The sequence below is a fragment of the Galeopterus variegatus genome, unplaced genomic scaffold (genome assembly GCF_000696425.1).
Source record: "Galeopterus variegatus unplaced genomic scaffold, G_variegatus-3.0.2 Scaffold11, whole genome shotgun sequence".
In the NCBI taxonomy this organism is placed as follows: Eukaryota; Metazoa; Chordata; class Mammalia; order Dermoptera; family Cynocephalidae; genus Galeopterus; species Galeopterus variegatus.
The window spans coordinates 612,793-618,274 of NW_007726122.1; the positions used below are offsets into that span (position 1 = coordinate 612,793).

Below are 5,482 nucleotides of genomic sequence, written 5' to 3' on the forward strand. Positions count from 1 at the left end.
AAAAAAGTCTCCAAACATCAGGTGGGTTCCTGAAAACACTGTGTCACTTCAGCAAAAATAATGGCTATTGCCCTCCCATCAATAGGCCAAGCACCAAATCGGGCTGATATGTTTTTCTCTTGAGGGTTTTTTTTATTAAAAGGGTTGGGTAGCTCCCCACTTTCAGACAGATAGCTAATTTAAAAACAAGAACAAAAAACCCCTCATATTTGCAGAGCTGCATAATGTAATGTGTAGTTTCCAAAACAAATTTAAGCCAGTGTTACTGCTGCTGTCATGAACATGTATTAAGTTTGGTGCATATCTTAGAATAGAGGAGAAGTGTAACCACAACAGCTGTGCATAAATCAAAATTTTATACATTGAATGGTGTACATAGGCACGTTTGAGATTTGAAAGCTTTCCATTCCAGATCATATGGTATGGTAAAGAATGCTTTTATAATATAAACAATTATTGCCAAAAGCTTGAAGATTCAAATCTTACATAGCATATTTATTTTAAATAGGCCATACTGAAAAGCTAAATTCAAAAATTCAGACTCATCTTTGAGGTTGCATCAACTGTACATCAAATGAAAGACCTACATTTCAAGGCATCAGAATACTACGAGTGGGTTCAGCTGAGGACCACATGCAGCCCCTAAGCATCAGCATCCTGATTCTAACTTGACTCAAACCGTTTCAGACCTTTGGGAAATGAAATCATAGGCTTTTGTCAATCTGGTACAGCAAACACATTATGAAGTCTGCACTAGGGACAGGCTCTGTGAAAAAGACTGTGGGGTGGAGAAAAGAGGCACATCATGCCTATTCTCCCAGTGGGGGGCTTTTCATGGGCCACGGCCACATGCACAAGTGACCACACGCAAAATCCTTCAAGGCTGACAGCAACGGCTTCTCCATGAGAGGTACCAAGCACAGCAGAAGATCAGGGGATGATGAAATCCTAGGACAAGGGGATCAGGAAGACAGCTTCCAACGGCCACATGCACAAGTGACCACACGCAAAATCCTTCAAGGCTGACAGCAACGGCTTCTCCGTGAGAGGTACCAAGCACAGCAGAAGATCAGGGGATGATGAAATCCTAGGACAAGGGGATCAGGAAGACAGCTTCCAAGGGGAAGGAGGATTTAAGCTTGGCCTTCAGGCATGGGCAAGACCACCATGGCTGAGGCACATGCTAGGCAGAGGGGCCGGATGGAAGAGTAAAAGCCTAGAGACTTGGGGGGTGGGGTGGGGGGTTAAGAGTGGACGACAGGGTGAGGGAAGAGGGGTCTGAGAGAAGGGATAGAGACAGCCCATCATGTCTGCCAGGCTGAGGACTCTGGACTTCAGTATCCATCACAGAGGACTCACTGAAGGTATCTGAGGAGGGGCATGATGTGATCAGAGCCACATTTTAGGTAGAGAAGACAGAAGGCTGACATGCAGAGAGAGATAATGGAAAGATGGGGGCATGTTCAAGAGAGAATTTGGAAGTAAAAATAACAGGGCTTGGTGACTGGATTTTAGTAAGGAGCAAGCAAGGGAGGGGGTAAGTCATAGCCGACTATCCTCCCCTGCTGTAGCGTGTCCAGCCTGGGAGAGGCAGCAGGGTGACGGTCCATGAGTATCCCACAGCGAGCAGGCAGGGCCAGGCTTTGGTATCAGGCTGCTGGCACCAGGGGCTCAGCCCCACTCAGGCCTTCCCTTCACATGTCCATGAGCACCTCTAGGGGAACCATTTCAGGTGAGTGAGAAGGAGAGGAGAAAGGCAGGGAGAGGGAGGGACAGAGAGGAAGGGAGGGAGGGAAAGAGATCCTGTAGAAGAGGGTCTACCATGGCATGTCCCCAAAGCAGCAGCAGCAGCAACTCACCACACCACTCTGGGCCTGATCCTGCAAGTGAGAGTGCTGTGGCTGGGTGATCCTTTTTTCAAAACTCCTGAAGCATAGCTTTGAACTGAAGGCACATAGCCTGCTCTGTAGTCTCCCCAATAACTGAGGGGGTAACACCTGTGCAGACAGCCTGTCTAGCCCTGGAATGCACCAAACCCCTTCAGGACTCCAGGCCTTTGCATTTGCTGTTCCTGTTGCCTGAAACAGTCTTCCCCCACCCCCAACTTTATTTGGTGCTGACTAAAAGCCTGGCACTATTCTAAATACTTTACATATATCAACTCATTTAATCCTCACAACAACCCTATCAAGTAGGTACTGTTAATATCCCCAGTTTACAGATGAAGAAAGCCCAGACAATCAAATAACCTGATGGTGGAACATATTTACTTAGCAGAGGGGCCAGTGTTCAAATGCAGGCAGTGTGGCCCCAGAGTCTGCATTCTCATACACAAAGCTGCCTCTTATAGGGCTGCACTGGCTTCCTCCAGCTCCACGCATGACTGGCTCCTTCTCTGCTGTAGCTCTCAATGACTCTGGCCAGCCTTCCCTGACCACCCTCAAATGGAGCCCCCAGCCCCCATTACTTTCTTTCGCATTAACCTGCTTATTTCTTTTCCGGCCCTTAGCACAATCTGTAATTACCTTATTTCTGCACTTACTTGTTTATTATGATTCTCTGACTGGAATATAAACTCTAGGAAGGCAGGGACCTTGCCTTTTGTTCCAATGTATTCCTGAGTCACCTAGAACTCTCTGGCACATATTAGGTGCCAAGTGAATAAATGAAGGACCGCGGATGCTGCATAGTGCTACAGAGTCATAAGGCATTGCAATGCTGTTCTTCACCTTTCTGTCCTATTCTTCTTTGACCACTGCAAATCCCCAGCATCCTACACTAAGGCAAAAGGAAGCCAGTGCCCAGTTCCCAGCATATATGAACAAAGCTGATATATTTATAACTGTGTCTGACTGTCAAATCCCCCCCACCTGGGTCCTTGAGTACATAGTGATAAGCTTGTGGGAGGCAGGGATGGAGTCTTCTGATGAACCCATCTGTGGCCTCCCACCACCTAACAGTGTTTACAGGGCACTGGCCACTGTTGATGTATCTGATCTGAGCACCTTCCAAATAACAAAAAGACCCTGCCCCTTGAATCAGGAGGCACCTTGAGTAAACATCACACGAACCCATCTGTGGCCTCCCACCACCTAACAGTGTTTACAGGGCACTGGCCACTGTTGATGTCAGTATCTGATCTGAGCACCTTCCAAATAACAAAAAGACCCTGCCCCTTGAATCAGGAGGCACCTTGAGTAAACATCACATTGTCATGGGAACGCCATCCTGGTGGGTCAATGCACATGCTAAAACAAAAGCATCATTTATATACTCCAATGGTGCCTAGCAACATTTATTGAGCTTACCCATGAATGCACTGATAAAAAGAACCAACTTTTATCAAACACCTATTATATGCAAACAACCTGTTAGGCACATTTACAAATGATCTCATTTAATCTTGTGGGTTTGTAATTACCACTCTCCTTTTACAAATGAGAAAAGCCAGACTCAGGAAGCCCAATGTCCCAAAGCCAGTGAAGATTCAAGCCCAGGTTCAGAGCCTCCTGAACCTCTTCCCACTGTCCTTTGCTCTGTTCTGCCTTTTCTTGTACTTCCACCAAATTCATTGTTCATCTGTGTCCTGTGTTTTCCTAGCTCTAAGCCTTTACTTATCCCAGTTCCTTGACCTAAAAATGGCCTTTCCACTCCTTCCCACCTGCTAAAATCCTTTCTTCCTTCCATCTTCGTTGTGCAGGCTTCTTCAGTTTCTCCAACTGGAATACACCCTCCTCAGTGTTCTGAGAGATGCCAGGTGATAAAGCCCAGAATGCCCTGTGGTATAACCCTCTTTATTGCTCACTAGAACCTGAGCTCCTTGAGGGAAGGGCCTGTCGGTAATTTTCATGTTTGTTTCCCCCAAATGAGTAGTGAGAAAGTGCTTGCTGGATCACTAGAGAATGAGGAGGGAAATGACTGGTGGCATTTGTATGCATCTGAGAGCTAAAAGGCTGTGGAAAAGTTAACCTCAAGTACAGAGTATCATTTGGGAAAGGCAAACTTACATACCACAACTCTGCTCCAGTCACAAAGCACACTCTCACTAGCCCTCTGATTTCATAAAGCNAAATAAAATAATAAAATCACTTCCATGAGAATCCTATCATAGTAATGCCTTTCACCCACACACTGGGGACACACTAATTGCAGCACGAGGGGAACAAGATATTGGGTAAAAGAACAAAGTTCAACTTCTAGCATGTCCCAGTTAACTATCGCATGCTTATTTTGCTGGGGCTGCACCAGAATTCCCCTGTCCTGGAAAATATGTACTCGCAGAACTATAGGACTCTCAGCCAACGCATTGAACACCCTCCAAAGGATGCCCGATTTGGAGTGATTATAATGGTCTTGATTGGAAAACATCTCAACCATTGCTTTAGACTAGAAACAAGTAAATGCTGGCCTCTATGTCAGGACCCCTAGAATGGTGCATTACTTTTTTCCCAACCATTTTGAGGTTTTTACAAAAATAATCAACTCACAAACAGAAACGCTTCCTGATCTATAAGCCACTTTGAAAACAAATCATTATGCTGTTGAATATTTTATGATGGTCCAAAGCACTGAAGGAGGGAAGGCAAGCATTTACCAATACTTGCCATGTCTATTTTGGGACTCCCGAAGCAAACTGCAAATACCTCCTTTATTTTCTAAATGTCCATTTACAAGTGCTAGACGGATTCTTGGTGAAACATTGCCTCCACCCAGACTGACCCTAAATGCAGAGACCCAGAGGTTCCACTTCTCCAGAGCTTACATCTGAAGGACCTCAGCGAACATCTCTACTTCCACCCTATTTTATAGGCAGCAAAACCAGTGGGGGACTCGACCAAGGTTACACAGCCGGTGGGTAGCGGAGGAGCCACCTAAAGCCATATCTCCAAACTCCCAACCCTAGGAGCACTCTATACTCCCAGAGGTTGACTCGATAGCCCTCCTAAAGTTCAGCCAAAGCTGCTGCAGGTTAGCGGCGTGACCCCCGGGATGGACTTCTGTGGGCCCCAGCGTTCCTTTCCACCTCCAATGAGCCCTGGAGCTCAGACACTTAGGGGTGCCCCTCTACTCACACAATAGCAATATAGGCATGGCGCTTCGGCTGATTGTCCCTGGTGAACCCTCCTGATCCAGGTGTGGCCGTCGAGATCGGGCAGGGAGGGTTGGTCTGAGGTCACTCGGAAAGTTGGCGCTGGCCACGGCTGCACCTGAACCCAGGTCTCCCGCCTCCCAGTTTGCAGCTCTTTCCACTAACTACACTATGCAGATCTCGGAAACTTAAGCAACACATCGATACTGTGTCAAGATTTAACCGTTGCATGTCCTGAGCTGTCCGAGGACGCGCCCCCGCGCCAGGAGTGGGGACACGAGGACGGGAAGCGGGCGCATGTCAGCCGAGGCCGGTGGTGCAGGCGGAGCGCACGGCGGAGGGCGGCGCGGAGGTGGCCGAGGGGCAGGCAGCCTGCAGCTCCCGGCGGCGCAG

General features: G+C 47.6%; 1 protein-coding gene across 1 annotated transcript in view; it reads right to left on the reverse strand.

Moving 5' to 3' along the window:
* FRMPD1 (FERM and PDZ domain containing 1) overlaps positions 1–5,143 on the reverse strand; it is a 100,625-nt gene extending 95,482 nt beyond the window's left edge. Inside the window, exon 1 of the mRNA XM_008587135.1 lies at positions 5,073–5,143. The gene's annotated coding sequence lies outside the window, so the exon portion shown is untranslated. The remainder of the gene's footprint in view (positions 1–5,072) is intronic.
* Between the last annotated feature and the right edge of the window lie 339 nt (positions 5,144–5,482).